Source organism: Perissodus microlepis, chromosome 14, assembly GCF_051167445.1.
Source record: "Perissodus microlepis isolate ML-2025 ecotype Zambia chromosome 14, ASM5116744v1, whole genome shotgun sequence".
Taxonomy (NCBI): Eukaryota; Metazoa; Chordata; class Actinopteri; order Cichliformes; family Cichlidae; genus Perissodus; species Perissodus microlepis.
Genome location: NC_140474.1, coordinates 8,800,982 through 8,818,226, shown reverse-complemented (window position 1 = coordinate 8,818,226; position 17,245 = coordinate 8,800,982). Strand labels below are relative to the sequence as shown.

At 39.8% G+C, this 17,245-nt stretch overlaps 1 protein-coding gene across 1 annotated transcript in view; it reads left to right on the top strand.

Annotated features, from left to right (window-relative positions):
* Window positions 1-274: 274 nt before the first annotated feature.
* The window catches only part of LOC146373395 (rho guanine nucleotide exchange factor TIAM1-like), a 41,414-nt gene continuing 24,443 nt past the window's right edge, over window positions 275-17,245 (top strand). Inside the window, exons 1-2 of the mRNA XM_084949870.1 lie at window positions 275-439; window positions 17,089-17,173. The gene's annotated coding sequence lies outside the window, so the exon portion shown is untranslated. The remainder of the gene's footprint in view (window positions 440-17,088; window positions 17,174-17,245) is intronic.

Here is a 17,245-nt window from a genome sequence, read left to right as displayed (position 1 = left end):
TTAAACCGAGTTCAGTCTCCATCACATATCACCTCGCATAGATTTGCTTACACAGAAAGACCTCCTAGACGCGCAAGCATTCTGCAATAAGGAGAAATGCGCAGAGATCTTTTTTTATGGTCTCCGGTTCTTATTATTTTCTTTTTGTACACCAAAACATTTAGTGGACAAAGTCACTGGACGCCGATTCGAAGCTGCACAGCCGATTGGCTGTGAGAAAACATAAGTGGCATTCTCATGATCCACTTGTACTCCGTCTCCAAGGACCGTGGGCTCCGCCCCTCTCAGCGGTGTGGAAACAACACGCATGGTCCGTGGACAGGCAGACCTTGGAGAAGCGACTGGGTTGTGAGACATGGATGGGCATTACCGGTGTGTGAAACATGGGGATTTCAATGTTAGAGCGCAAGCGGGCAAATCATGACCGAGGGGGAGACAGGTAAGGAGACCCGGCTTACCACGCCGTCCGCATCATTAGAAGGAAAAATCGGCTCGATATCCGATCAAACTCCCGCGTGGTCCTAGCGCCGTCTCCATGCATGATCGCATCACTCAATCATACAAGTTTATCAGTGGTGACAGACGCTGCCGCACTGAAGCTGGCGGTGCGGTCCAGCGGTCGAGCCGGGCAAGATGCGGCTTTTTTTGTGCGCCGAGTGTTGTGCTTCTGATGCCCAATAATTCAGTCTCACCTCGGTTGTTTTGGGGGTGCAAACAGTCATGTGCTGTGCCTGAATGATGGGAGACACGCAGCTGGGTTAACATGCATGTCCAGCCGTTCGAGCCCAGTGTATGAATACACCAGCACGAACAAATTATGCAAGACGTGCATAGCGGGCAAGATGCCCGCCTTGACACCTTGCAGGTTTTTGAGCACCTCCGTGGTCATTTGGACAGTTTCGAAAATAAGAAGCGTGTGATTTGAGTGCGGTACATTGTTGCATGAAGCACAGCACATCACTGATCCAGCGCTGTTTGTTGGTGTAATGAGACTACACCTTAGTAAACAGACCGTATGCAGGTGACTCAACTGAAAAGCGGTAGCTCATTTGTGTACTCCAATGACCTTATGTCACGTTTGTTGCAGCGTCACTGCCATAGACTGCTGCTGAAAGTGTTACTTCCTGTCTTGTCACTGTGTAGGTCTGTAGCCGCATCAGATTTCATATATATGGAGGGAAAATAGATAGATAGTGATTACTATTAATTTACTACTATCCAACGTGTTTTTGCAGTTCATGCTATCAGGAGAAACATGGACTCATAAAAAAATATCTCACCCTATTTGGTTGTGGTGCAGCTTCTTAGTCAGCAGCTCCTATGTCTTGCGAGCCAAGACACTGCCTACTGTGCAAGTGATGGAAGCACTTGTAAAGATAATACCAGCAATAACATCTTAACTGTTACAATACACAGCGGAAAATAACTTTTATAAAGACTGAAGTTACAGTAACAGGATGGCTAACAGTGATGTGTTGTTGCATCACTTGAAGTGCAGCTGAACCTTTGAACATCCAGGGTTTGTGAAGTACACTTAAATTCACAATTGCCACGACAGCTTATAAGCACATACATGCTGCAGACCCACATGCAAATGCAGTCTTCAAGTTGTAGCAAGTATTAATGAGGAGGAAAAAACGGATCAACTAGTTTTCGGGTATCAAAAAATGCTGAATGACATCCAATAAAACAAGCCCAAACCACATCAGGCATACATTTAGAGATGAAAGGTATCAGGAAGGGGAAACTTGATTTAAATACCACAGTGCTAGTTTTCAATGCAAATTATGCGCTTCTTTTTTGCCCTGTTACATGATGATAAACAACACTGTTCATATCTGTCTTTGGAATTAAGTCAGTTTCAAAGGTGACAGAAGAAAAAATGTATCTTTAAATGTTCATAGAAGTCATTGTGGATGGATTTAAACGCCACAGGTTTGTTCAGCATACCTCCATAAGGAATAAGGTGGGTGCCCTTTGAGTTTTGTTTCTTCGCGCAGTAGTTTTTAGTTAAAATTCCCATTATTTCTTGAGTTATCTCGATATTTAAAAGATCCTGCACATTTTGGGGGGTTGTTTGGTTTGTTATGGTGAGTACCTATTTGTGGATGGCCTAAAAGCTTAAAAAGGAGCAGGTTTCCCTATATGTGTTTGGAAGGTATTCTTCCAGCGTTTACAGAACCTTTCCATAACAATGAAAGTGGAGAACCACGGAAATCAAACGACCATCTTTATGAGCATCCAGCAGCTTGGCCTCAGGGTTTCCTTCAAGGTGGTAACTTGAGTGCAAGCTGCATGTATGACATGCCTGCACAGAGACCTCACTCTTTCTCTGCCCCCTTATTTTTGTTGTAAAGTTGCACTTAATATTTCTCCCCTCTGGCTTGCGTCAACAGTTGTTAACTTTGCATTTCAAAGATCTCAAATGTTAGACCAGCATGAAGCAGTCCAACAACTCTGCTCATGAAAGAATCCCTGCACAGTTTTATGGTAATTTGTTGGCTTTTGATACAATCCATGACTTTGTTCTTCATGCGTGTACAGAAATGTACTACCAAGCAAAGTTGATTTCTCGAGATGCGCATAATCTAACCCTCATAAGTGCTCTTTTTGAATTATTCATTTCCATCCCACTTGCACATAACTCTTCATTCATTTGCAAATTGGTGCAAAGTAAATACTGAAAGCAGTCTAGTGTTTTTTGCTTAGTGCCAAGTGAATAACATACAGAGATCAGTGTGATCATACTAACGCCGACCATTCACTGAAATGTAAACTTACTACTACCTTTTGCACTACAGTGGTTTGAATTGTAACTTCACAACCACGGCTGGATTTTTGTTAGATCACTGGTATCCCAGTGTTGGCTTTTCAAACAATGCGTTTAAACACTCAGCGAGTAAGAAGAGGAGGCGTGTTGTGGAAATATTAATTACAGAAGTTAGACCACAACCACAGAGCTGGAAATCCTTTCCAAAAGGAAACTTATTTTATACTGCTAAGCCGCTGATTGTAGGTATTACAATGAGAGTATTGAGTTGAGCTAAAGCCTCAGCGCCATGTACACGCAGGAAAATATTACTAACAGCCATTACGCTGCTTATTAGCTTTTGGCAATAAAACAACCACCTCTATATTCCTAATTGCACATTGCTTGCAAGAATTGTAAAGCATCTGAACAAACTCCTGGCTTACATGGAGTTGTGAGTTTCTGTCAGTATCCTACTTGCTTTAGCAGAATCCAAGCTCCCCAAATATTTAATGGTACTGATCAGCACTTGATTGATCCATTGACTCTGAATGAGAATCAAATGGGAAACCAACAACTCTGAACATGGATATATCATTTAAATTCTTGTTGAAAGGTAAAAATTTTTTGTCATTTCTAGTTTGTCAAATGTGAGAATTTGCTTGCCTTCTGTTTTTCATAACGGAACGTTTAATGTTTTGAAGTTTAAGGTAAAACCTGAATCACGTTGTTATACACAATTTTTTTTGTGATCTGACACTATTGTGTAACATTGATGTTGCAGCTGCAAACTCTGCTGTCCAGAGTCTTGTGATAAATGTGGTCTTCAGAGGCTGGTTGCCAGATTTATCTTGTGAGAATTATGTGCTCTAATACTCCATGGACTGACAGATTTTTATAACAGACTAAGACATATTTCACATTGCAGCCATATGCACGAGTGAGGTTATCCATTTTTTTTAATCCATTGATCTCAAAATGTTTAGTACAACAGTTTTGAGTAGATTAATTAAGGACAGCCATGCTTTCCAATCCGCTTCTGTTTACATCCATGTAATACGGTGTGGCAGACAAGAGCTCGGCATTCCCTCGTTTCTCCTGACAGGACATCCGTCTCCATTAGAGAATATTATTAATATCCATCTTAGGATGGTTAAGAATGTTGCTCATTGTTTGCTACACGTGTAGTAATTTTATTCTAAATCTTAAGCATTGCACTTGAAACAACCTTTGAACCCCGTGTCTTCAGATCACACGCATTTCGAAAGGTCTTTCATGTTTTTCTAATTTAACACAGATTCTCAGGAAGTCGCCATGTATTCCTGGCTATGAAATGTCTGTTATGTTGAATTCCTAATATGCTGACAGTTTGCATTATCTCGAGAAGCATCTAAAGGGCTTGCCAAGATTTGATCCCAGATGCTTCCAGAGGACAACGCCTCCAGCAGTGCTGCACATCAGTGTAACTGTGATGCACTCCATATACTGTGAGAGAAACTTGTGTTGTATTCCACTAAGCTTAGAAAGCAAGAAAACCAAAGGACTTTAACTTCCTAAGTTTTAGCTTCGAAAGTGCTGCAGAGGCATTTTGTATGACTGTAAGCCTGACCTCTAAGCACAATGAAAACGCAGGCTTCTCATAAATTATTACAGACCTAAATTAACATTCTCAAAGACGGCATGAATAACATTGTGCTTCTTTGTCAAATCAACTTTACAGCAAACAAGAGCTTCAGAACCTTACTACATTGTTAGTGGGATATTATTGTGTACATGCAGTATTCAGTAGCGCCTGTAGTACGCGTTTTCCGCAATGGCTTTTGGAAAGATAAATGAGTATTTAAACATCGTGTTAAAGCTGTGTTCCTTCTATTTCTGAGCTGTGAGCAGAAACGTGTGACCAGCTGTCAAAAATGCACATGGCGATGATCATCAGCTTCACGTGGCTGATACAGCCTTGTGGTTTAGGATGAATAATAGATACTAAGTGCACAAAACTGCTGAGGCTATGAGTCACTTTGGGGTGATGGGAGTTGAGCTAACTTTAACACAATATTGGTCACAAAAAATAACTTTTCAGAGCCCTTTTTTTGCTTGCCTTGGTTTGAATCTGCGTCGAATGCGCTTTCACCGGCATACAAAAACAATTGGTTGCCAAGGATATGCTTTCAAAGCTCCCTCAAAAAACATTTATTTGGTCACATGGAAGTTAATCTGTACTAAAATGTGGTAAGATAAGTCTAGGTCACATAAAGTACAAGTGCTTTATGTCGTTATTGGTGTTTTAAATGCCTCTAGTTAAGAGAAAGGTAGATTTTAGATAATTACTTGACTTTTAAACAGATTTATACATTTAAAATATAAATAATTTGCATGTTTCAGCTATCCAGTTGCTATTGCTTTTGCCTATATTTTTTTTTATCTTTTATGATATAATAGACATATTAAATGATATTCTGATTATTTTTTGAAAGCTGCCAGAATGTGTTTAAAACATTTACACAAGCTTACACATTTTATAGGCACAACTGTATATGCTTTGTGTAACTAGCTTAGTATGTATCAGACTCTACAGAGTAATTTATAAAGACACTTTAAAATATTACTGGCATCTTTTAATAACTAATATTGGGGAGCCACCTATGCTGTATAGGATCAATCCCAACCAATCAGTTCCAGCGTTTTCTTTACACTCTAAATTATTTCTCTCTCTATACCAGCGTCTTTGAAGTCGACTCTTGAGAGGCAACTCTCTGCTGGAGACCACTGGATCCTCCACTAATGATCTCTATCCAGGCTGGGCTTGCTGCTTTCATGTCTTGCGTAACAGTTGCATTTTTTTCTCTTTAGATATCATTCGTACATAGTGCTCCTCTTCAGTACAATGGATCCACAGAAGGGCACGGATGAGGGAGGGGGTTGGCGTGATTGAGGAGACCTTCAACAAAATAAGACAAACACTTAAACCCTCGTGGTGATGGATGTTCTTTTCAATGTTAATGTCAATTTGGTGGCTGAACCAAATCCTGCATATAGTATTAGACCCAGCGTGATGTGTGAACAGTTTGTATTTTTCAGAGTTGTTGATTCAACATCTTGAGTTGTGGGTAAAACTCATACGTGTCTATTTGAAGGAAGACGATAATTGGTGTAAGACAAGAAGGTATCTTGGCTTTGTAGTTTGTAGTGGTTGCTGTTTTTAATACACATCCATAGTTTCATTGTACTCGATTTGTTTAGCATTTCATATAATATTGCAGATGCTGCTGAATGGCAGGCTTTGTCATTAAATTTAAGGCCTAGTCAGGAAGTCATACTACTGCAACCTAATAATAACAAGCTACGTAAGCTTGCATGGCCCTTCATGGAAATGAGTTTTTTGTGTGACCAGTAATGTTTTTGGTTGCAAAAATATTAATGCAAAATGATGGTGACTTTAACTTCGAAGCTACATCACGTTGAATGACGCACCACTTCATGGTCCATTCAGAATTGCTATAATAAAGCAAGTGTCGTCAATTATTAACTGACCTTTATTTAAAGCTGTTGTGGGGAGCAGCGGTTTGATTTGGCTAGTTAGACATGTTGGGTTTCTTTGCCTTGAAAAAACGACACTGACTTTTGCCATGGCTTGAGGAATCAACGACCTCACTACGGAAGAAATTAGAATTTATGTGACCGAGTAACAGTTATAGCAGTTATGAAAAAGAAAAGAAAAAAAATCCCCCCCAAAAAAACTCATTGTCTTTGCAATCACATTCAAAACCCACCTTGGGGAAGCCATTCTCCAATTTAAATGAGATTGGTTTTTTTTGTTGAAGACAAAGCACAGCTCATTACTAACACCACCCCTGCTGCGAAGCCTTGTGGTGACAGCATCCCCTGTTTTACTGGCAAAGTTAAGACACAAATTAAAGGGGATGTAGGTAAATTTAAAAGGGGGGAGAGTCAGGGGCTTCCTTACTACCTGAATCCAGCTCTGTTTTGTTGAACATCCAATACATGTTTCTACTCTATCATTCTGATCTTGAACTTAACTATATCCTCACAAAAGTATTCCTGTGATTACTTTGCCTTCAGCTGATTTTTTTTTTCTTCTTGCTATGGCTGAAGGTGATTGGCATTGATTGTGGTTGGTTGTGACACCTGCACAGCATCAGCAGTCTGAAGTGCTGTTGTGGATCTGTACCCGTAGTCTCACCTGCCAAATTGCTCCAGCGGTATTGAATGTCCTGTCAATGTATTGGATGTGCAATTCAATCAGCATCCAAATTGAGTGCAGGCAGCGCTGGTTTTAATAGCCTTGTGCCAGTGATGAGAAAGCAGAGTATTTTGTTTATCTGAGCTCCATGCAAGCAGTCTACATTTCTGAAATGCCTGTGGTGACAGCAGAGGAGGATTCAGCATTAGCCTACATTTCACTGACGGATGCATTTATTGCAATGCTGTCTTATTCATTTTTTTCTTTTTTGGGGGCAGGGAGTATCTCCAATCTTATCTCATGTAACACAAATTTATTAAACTTTTTAATTTTATTCTCCGATGTTGTTTATTTGAAAAGTAACTTTAGATTCGTATTGGGATGTGGGTTTGATGGCCCGTTGTTTTTAAGCAATACTCTCATAATAACATCCCTAGTGTGTCATGTGTACTGAGATCTTTTCAAGATCAAATTCCACCTAATTGTTTGCTAATTGGAAAAACAATTAGTGCCACATGGTACAATTTGTGTGTCTAATGCTGACAAATTACAGGTTATGCTTTTGCATGCTAGAGATATTTTTGATTAAAACTTGGTGGTTATGTTTATTATCATTATTATTATTTTTTTAATATTAGTGGCATAACCTTGGTAGAAGAGGAAGCCAGCATGACAACACTGTGAGGCCACCCCCTTTTTTTTTTTTTTTTTTTTTAGTTTTTTGTCATAATCATCCAAAAGTCTAGACATGGCAATTCATCCCACCAATCTCTGGACTCTTTCTAGACACACTAAGCTCTGTGAACTCTATGCCTCTTCTCTGTGTGACTGTTAGGGTGTCTATGCTCTCAGCTAGCTTGGGGCGTGTTCAGTTCAGTTCAGTGTGCATGCAAAGCTGCTTCTGAGGCGCATGATGCAGGCTGCAGCCGAGCAGACACTGCTCTGCCCTCGCTCCCCTGTCCTATCCTTTCTCTGTCCCCGCGTCCTCTGCCGGTTCCGTCATTTCAAAATGAATCCCGCACCTCTGTCACTGCTGATGTGAAAGCCACACGACATCACTGGTGCTATGACAACAGCAAGTCCTGCCTCTCTCACATTCACAAGTGCATTGTGGGCTGTCAGTGAATATACCAAATTACAAACTGCAACAGAATAACTGTGACCTTTCAGCCTTCATTGGCTTAGAGGCACACATTAATTTCATTTTCCAGAATTTTGTTGTAACAAATCTTCAGACCCCTTTATCTTTGGCAAAATGAAGGTGAAATTTACTTTTAGGCTTCTGATCAAAATCAAAAATGAGCAACACAGGCCTGAATCTGACTGTTCTTTGTCCCATTAGTTTGTTCCCAATAAACCGTTCTGCAGCATATAGTGTAAATATCATGCTTCCTTAAAGGGAGTGGAGGGGCAATTATAGAGGAGGAGAGGGAGGAACACGCATTCCTGTTTGTAGTTTAGGGGGTTGGAATTATAGAGTGAAGAGGGAGCAACAAGGGAGGGAGTAAAGAGTGTGAAAGAGTCAGCTGGAGAAGGGGAGGGGGTACAAACGGCACTCCCTCTCTCCCTCAGTTCTTCAACTCATCCTTGGATACAGGAGTCAGTCTGCTGTGGACTTGCAGGAGGAATACCAATCATCACCTCATTTATATTTTGAAATATCCTTCTTATTGGTGCATCAGATTTAACTGGAGGAAGAGTAGAATTATAACTTCCATGAGAACATTAAGGTAAGTCACTAGTTGTGCATTTTCTGTGCCATGCTGCGTGTTTGGTAGTTGGTTAGGAGATAGAAAAGGCAAATGGCTCTATACCCTCAAGCTTCCTACTTTCTAAAAGTGTTGCTAAATATCAGCAGTTCAAATGTCACACATTTTCTGGTAGGTTTCAGTAGTTAAATTGGTCAGATGCAGCCAGCTCTCTCGTGAACCATATTGTTCCCTCCTGAGATGTGTAATTTCAGGATTTATTAGCTTTGACTGTAATATTCTCATTAGTGTCCACTCATTTTTGCATTCCCATTCTTCCAGCAATTTAATATTATATTAAGTTGTAACCATACCCTGAGGCCCCGTAGCCTTTAAAAATGGGGATTCCTCAGTGTATGTACCTGTAGTAATCCTGTGTATTGCAAACTTTAGGCAGTAAGTCATTGTGTTATCCACTTCACTCCTAGATGCAAACAATGCACCCTGTGTCTGTGTCATTGTAATGACAAAGCAGTGGTGGTGGTGGCAGGTTTGTGATGCTGACAAAGGGAGATGATGAATTGCAAATGTGAGAGATGTCCAAAGCCAAGGAGAATTCCCAGAGCGCATCACGGGGGGAGTGGGGGTTGGGGGGGGGGGGGGGGCTTTACGTTGTGAGTTCATTTAAAACCCGAACTTTGTGCTTGAAAGCTGGTTGTGACTCCTGCAGTGGGGAGAGGGCGAGAAATGGTCATCTGGTGTTATAGTTATGGTAATGTATTGACTGTTCACGGCTTAGCAGGACAGGGGGTCAGATTCTGGCCTTCAGGCTTGTAAATCTTGATGATGCTCCTGTTGTGATTGGAGGAAAGCAAGCTTCGAAAAACATAAACTCTGAGTTCCTGTTAAAAGCTTGATACAAAAATCACATGCAGTGTCCTCAGTCTAAATTTGTCTTAACAAAATTATTCTCAGCAGAGGAAAATAACCACTGATTGGTTTGCGCAATCTTATGCGATAAGCTTCACTTAATTAAAAGTTATTACCGTGTGCCATGAAACAAGGGTTATATTGTAGGTTTACAGGCTAAGAGTTCATCTGAGATCACGTGGTATTTCAGATACTAAGCTCATAAGATTTCAACTGAACTATATGAGGCAGAATTCAGCATGCTGGAACTTGCTCTGCCACAACTCAAATTATTTTCACTTTGCAGTTTTATGTGCATAAAACTTTGTTACCTTTCAAAGGGACTTGAGCATGTACTTACAATTGCAGGTATTTTGTTTCCTGGTAGTCACAGAATGTTGTGTTTGCTATTCAGTTTACTTATAAGCCTGAGCTAGGATAAGAATAATATATACATATGCACTTTTTTCTTCTATAGCATTTAGAAAAGCAAGTATACAACTGTTTATAAAAATAAAAATTAACCTAACATCGGTGGAATTTGTGCGACATCCCACAGTCTTTAAAAATAGAAGCATACTTTGATGCCTCCATGAGATTGAATTACTGCTGGGCTGTCATAATAAACACCATTTACATCTCACTGAGCTTTGTGAAAGTACATTGTATCTGCTGTCAGTAAATGTAACCTAAGGTGCAGTCAAAAAAAAAAAAAAAATCCTTCAATATCCATTAATATATGAGACCTAATGGGTGGAGGTGCTGTACTTTACCTGAAATTTGACTTTCTAAGTGACATGCCACAGGCTGATAAAGGAGGCTTGTGCTGGAAATTGTAATCAGGGATGTTTGGAGGAAGTGGACAGATTTCAACCAAGCTTTGTGTAGTCATGTGTGTCAGGACTGTGCTCAGTTCTGCCTCACTGCACAATGCAACACAGTGGGGACCCGGGAGCTTCAGGGGTGTTGTGGTGGAGGTGGAGCTTGGGAATGACTTCATGGGCTGTTTTCACAGATACGATCGGCGTCAAATCTCCTCATTGTGTTTAAATTGTATAGTAAAGTCTTAAAGAAACACAAAAAGTTGATTCTGTTCATCTGGATGCAGCGTTTTCAGTGGGAGAAACGTTTTGTCACTCCTCCAAGTGACTTCTTCAGTTTCCACTGAAAACGCTATGTCCACATAAACAAAATAAAGTTTTTGGGATTTCCTTAACTGGATGATTGAACATGCATCAAATGTTATTTTGGAAAGTTTTTCTTCGCTCAGATGAACTCGCCTTTACCTAGTGTACCAGTATTAGACACACTATTCCATCTATTTGCAACACAACCTGAAATGTGTATTCCCTGCTCATTAATATTGAAATCAAAATGATGAAAATGGGTCTTGACTCTGACCCAGATGTGATATTGAGTGGGGTTTGTACTTCTGGTGCAATATAAAAGGAAACACACCATACTGCAAGCGTGCTTAGTATTCCCACTCACTGACCTGGAAGCAAAGGATTGGGTGAGTGAGCCTGAGTGCAAAACATTGTCCCCATGTTTTGGTTCCCCCCTTCGTACTGTCTTCGTACTTCATATTATCTCTGTGCAGACTTTTAGCGTTCTTGTGCATATAGTTTACTTTTATAAAAGTTGTGTAAAATTTCATATAATCACTAAAGTTTTTTTTTTTGTAATCTTCCAGATGTTTTCATACATCATCCCGTCCCAGTCATCAGTTGGTAATACCTCCTGGTGCATTTACAGATTTGTCACACCAGATAATGTTTTGCTAACAGTGGAGTGTGGAGGAGGACATTAGAAGTCTGGAATGTGAAGCGTGTAGGACAGAGTACTTTTGATGCTCCATGTACTTGGGGGAGACCTTTTCTCTGACAGTGACGGTTACAGGATATGAGAAGGTCAGCTCGTGTATGTGCTGATTATGGTTTAAATATTTTGTAACAGCGGCTCAAGCCTTTTTCATAAAAAAAGAATTTGCCGTTTTCATCCCAGATTCACACTTGTGTCACAAACTGTTGAGTCTTGATCTTGGATTTTTGTTTGATCTGCCTATCATTAACGTTTCCCCAGCTTCTGATCCAGTTCCACATTATCAAGACTAAAGTTTAAATTACTCTTCAAAAGATTTGCTTTTTCTTGATTGGGTACAACACTTTTATTTTTTAATTTTCACATATCAAACAGCAGATTGTAGATTTTAGAAAAAAACCTTTCAGATATTAGCGGAAATGTAAAAGGGCTTTTTTAAATGCTCTGATACAGTCCTAAATGATTACTACACGAAATGAGCGTTGCTTTAGAGATTCAGAGAAGTGAAAATAAATGAAGGGATGAAGGCAGGAGGAACATTTGGAAATATTGATTTAGTTAAAACAAATGGATATCAAGTGATTTTAACAGGAACACTTCATATAAAACAAAAACAATCACTTCCACAAACCTGTGTCGTCAGTCCCCGCCCCCCCCCGTGTGTCATAACAGTTGTCCACAGTTTAGTTACGCCTTCCACTAACAGCTGTTAAAGTACTGTTAAAGTAACTTCAAAGGTTGTTAATGAGGAGGCAAAGAGCCATGAGCAGGAACTGATCTTATGGCACCTTAGCTGTGAACCTCTACACAAGCAAATTGCTGCTATTAATGGAGGTAAAAGCATTATGACCTCACAAGATCTTGCACCTACAATGAATTTGGACAAATGTAGGATAATAGATGATAGTTTCTATTCTCTGGGCGTTTTATTACACCTCAAACTCTGGTCGTCATTTTGACAGATACTGTGGAGAAAAATACGAGACATTAATTTTTCATAAGTTTGTTTTTATCTGTGACCACAGAACCGTATAAAGTACTCTTAAGTCTACAGAGTGGACAAAAGACATGTTGACCCAATAAAACCTGCAGTTTATGCTGTATGCAGCTTAAACATCAGCAGAAGAGTTGACCTCTGCACATGGCATTGAGGGACAAAGGTGCCACTAGGCTAAACAATACCAGCTGCTGCTCAGCAACAGGCTCACAAAAGCATAGCGTTTCTTTTAAAACGACACAGCTCCAGGTCATTGCTGTATCCACATTTTGCAATCAAGAATGATTTATCGACAAAATCCTTTCCACTGAGTGGAGCTCACTTGCATCAAACTAGCTCTGCTGGCGCTCATAATTCGGCTTTGTATGTTCTGGCATCCTTCGAAGGGTTGCTCTCCTACATTAAAAATGCTCCATAACACCCAGCCACCTGAGCCTCTTGTGACAGGGTCAGACAGGTCACACACGGCAGCCTCACGTGCCCCGCCGTACTCTGAAACACATAATCAGATCAGCAGCGAATGAAAATGACTCCGTGGCTTGGCTGGTGATTTGTTTTTGCTGAAATGTTGCTTCACCTGCTGCTTTGTCAATGCAGCTGTTAAAGCCATACATGCTCTATTTGTTATTTTAGAGGTAAATTTTGAATAAAGCTGCATAAATTGTGTTTTGGCCGATCCTGTCTAACCCGATTTGTTTTTTTCATGATGCATTCAGCAGTGTTAGCAAACAAAGTTGAGCTGCTTTCCATATCACTGAAAGCCCCTCTTTTCAGTTTGTTTGCTATTTAATGTTTCCAGGGTTACAGATTAAAGTTGGAAATTACTCTTTGAATATATAACCATAGTATATTGTTTTAATCTAAGCTGTTAAATCACTTTTAATATGGATGGGGTTTTTTTTCTGGCACAGGAACCTTTTGAAAATGGATGCAAGCTTTTGTAATACCAAATTTCCCTCTGGCCTAATAGAATCTTGAATACAGTTGAGCCCACTCGAGAGCAGAAAATGAGTCATGAGAACAAGGGTTTGTGTTTAGTGCTTCCATTTTCACAGACACATATGACTCTATATCAGTTGGGAAATGTGAGCTGTCTTAAGTGCAGTCTTTCAGTGGTTAACCCCCCTCCTCTTGCTGCATACAGCTACCTGTGTTATTATCTCTGGAGACCAGAGTGTTCAGATTACAGAGTTTTGTGTTGGAGCTTGTTACTGGTTGGGCCTGGCTTGTTTTTCCTTTCACAGTTGTACCTAGGTCAAATGGCAGGAATGTGTTGCAGGACTCCAAACAGCTTTTTAACAGAGATGTTTATCATCACATTTTGTCATATGTCTTTACGTAAGCCTTTTTTCAAAAATGCACTCTAGCCATTGATTTTTTTTTTTTTGAGACGTAGCCTGATGGAGGTGCACGTCAGAACTGCAGACTTCCTAATAAACAGTCTGTGTTGATGTAAGAATAGTCCAGATGATAGTCTGATGAGTTCACAGTTAGTCACTGACTGTCCTGTGTCTGGCGTCCAGCACTCACTTGTTGGGCAGCTCCTGCAAAACCAAATGAAATATTTCCAGTAGGCAGAATGATGCTGGTGTGAATTATTTTTCACTGTGTGCTACATGTGAGAAAAGAAGACTTTAGACAAATGGCTCAACCTGAATCTCCTGGCATGAAGTTCAGCTCTGTCCATGTATACAGGAAAGTCTGACCAGGTGTTTCATGGTCTTTACCTTGTTTTCAAAGACCTTAAGTTATATTTTGACCATGGGGCAACAACTTGCATGATTTCTGAAAATGATGCAAGCGGCTTGAATTTCATTCCTTGAGGACCTAAAGGGGGGTGGAGGGTTGAGACAATTTCCCCTCATACCTGTTGCAGCAGGCCCAAGAATTTGTATAAGAAGGACTTCAAAGTGGTCTTTAATAACAAAAGGAACTTAAATCTACCAGTCACATATTTTAGGGATGACAGCATTCCACACAACAGGTCATTCAGTGTAAAAACAAGTCACTGCTCCAAGAAGAGTTGATTCTGGCATAAATCACATTGCATGATTTTAATGTTCCAGTACAGTCCTGCAGTTATGAGGGATAAATTTGAGATTACCATAAGTGCTGACATTATCAACCGAGTTGACAGTGTACACTTAATGACTCTCTATTACTTTTTTTGTAGTGTAAAAAATAGAATACAGGATGCCTGCATATCATTTCCAAAAAAGAACTGAAAACCAGAAGATCACCACAGCCCATCTTAACTGAGCTCCGGACCATTTAAGAAGAAGGCAGATGTGTTTCTGCATTTTCTTTATAAAGTTTTTTTTTTTCTTAAATGATATTTTGTACTCTAGATTATGAAATGTCCCATTTTTTTTTCTTCTTTTTTACATTTTTAAGATGAGAAATCTTAACCATACTGTCCAAGCATAAGCCAAAAAAAGTCACCAGGTTGAACTGTGGTTCAGGCAGCATGGGAAATCACTTTCTCACGTGGATTGCCCACTACAGAGTTCAAACCTTGTGTTTTGCTTTTGCATGTCATTATAGTAAAATTACCCACCCCTTAATAATCCTGGATCCACTTTAATTTTTGAAAGTCTCCAGTGGGAACTCTTTAGATTTGGTTGATCTTTCATGGGATCACCAAATTATGATCATCCAGTGGAATTAACTTGTGATGTGTGTTAGCCTGTATTTCTAAAAGAATCCACTGGGTGTATGCGATGGGATTTTAGCGCCCTAAAATATCTTTTCCAGCCGTGGCATTTCTTGCTCATGTATTAATAAAGAGCTGATGATGGATTCTGTGCAGCAGCAGCATTGCAGCTTCAGAGAACATTATGTTGGGGAATTGAGGCCATTTAAAAGTTGTATTCAGATGTTCTGGTAGCTCCAGTGCAATTAAATTTAATAATCCTGCGTTTTCATTTTTGGACAATGCATTCTTAAAAATTTAGTATAACATTTCTCTGGGTCAGCCATTTAAATTATGTGTTTTGCTATACCAGGAGCTGTCTGTGTTGTGTGTCTTTTAAACAGTGCCAATAGAAACTTGCTGACTGTTCTGTTCCCTTTTCAACCTATTTATGGTTTTGTGGCAGAGTGATTGGTAGACATGTATTCTGCTGAGAATTTATTGGATCTTTTTCTTTAAATCTGCTGATTTGTTAGGAGATGAGTTGCATTTATTGCAACATTTGCTTTGGTTTGGCCTCATGGATTTGGCTGAATATTCATTTTGTACATTTTACTTCCAATTTCACTCGTAAGTTTAAGCGTACGGATATAGATATGTAAAGATAATGTGTTGTGTGGTCACAGTAATGCATAACTTTGTTGCAATTCTATTGTAGTCCAAATTAATCAGTAAAGTTTTTGGTCCAACACCTGGCTCCTGAACTTCAGGGATTAACAAATGCGATTCCTGGGTTCCAGCGAGATCCATCTGCATCACTTGTAATTTAGTTCTGGTCATTTTGCCATTTTACATACACAATAACACATTTGTGCTACAAATAACAGAAACTTCAATCATAAAGAGCAACCATTACAAGGTGGACATTTTTCTCTCCTCTTCTCCATTTTTAAAAATTAAGGTTATTATGTAGGAATGGCTAAGTGAAAAAACTCCAGTAGTGGTCCACAGTATATTGTAGTGCTTGCATTTTGTGAGCAATGCTTGTATGCTTCAGTGAATATTATTTCCTGTAACAACTTTGGTGTTTTGTTTTTTTCATAGTTCTTTCCCTCCTGCGTTTCCGCTCTGTTCTATTTTGTACCAAATGGGATTAAATGAAACAGCCAACACACTGCAGAGTTATATAAAAGATGAATGTTGTTGTGTAAAGTTCAAACATGGTACACTGCAGTACCAGTGAGGGTTGATGAGTGGATAGAATAAGGAGGGAGGATAAGGATCACAACGTATAAAAACGGGGTCAACTTCCGTTTATGTAAAGCCCCTCCTCACAGTAAGCCTGAGGGCAGCACCAGAGGGTTGGGCTTATTTGCATCAGCTTCGCACACAAAAACACAGTACCCCCCCAAAGGGTCTATCCTAAAAAGTGGAGAAGCACACATCGTGAGAAACAGCGGCCACAAATAAGTTAGCTAATCTTCTGTCCCATCTGTTGGTGGTCCCAAAGTGGAACAGGACTTTTGTTTTCCTTTTTACATCACACTGTCCGGCCTAAAGGCAGATAAATAGAATCCAAATGTGCATTATAGTCAAAGCTTCTGCACCCTCCTGCTCCCAGTCCTTGTTAATGCAGGAAGTAGTGCCTGAGAGCAAACAACTATATCTCTGCATGGATGGTTCATTCCAGTTCTGAATAACTCATGTTCGCTCACACTGTCATTAGGTACCCTCCACTTCACAAAATCCCTGTACATATTGAAGGGGGCTTGAGTGGCTCACATTCTCTGCCAGTCTAAGCACAGTGTTTATTTAGCTGACTTTACAGATAATTACTAAAGAAATAACTGCAAAGCAAGACAAGTTTACAGCTCTGTGTTTATAACATTTACCATTATCAATTCTTTTTATGTGAACAGTGTCCTATGTTTTAGGGGAAAGCCTAGGATGGAAACAGCATGTCATGTTCCGTCTTTACGTGTCCATATCTTTAGACAGATTTGTTGAAAGAGTACAAATATTTAGCTAAGCCACACATAATTAAGAGCACACAGGTTTTGCACTGATTTTTCATCTAGATATGTTTTTCAGAGGTTTGTGGATTATACCAGCCAAAGGAACAAACTGTCTTAAGATCCAGTGACAAAATGCCAGAAAAATCATTACGGCCCTGCAGGTAAAACACCATTCAGATACAATTCTTTTTTTCTGTATGTCTCTCCTTCATGTCCCCCTAGGTTTATTTAAT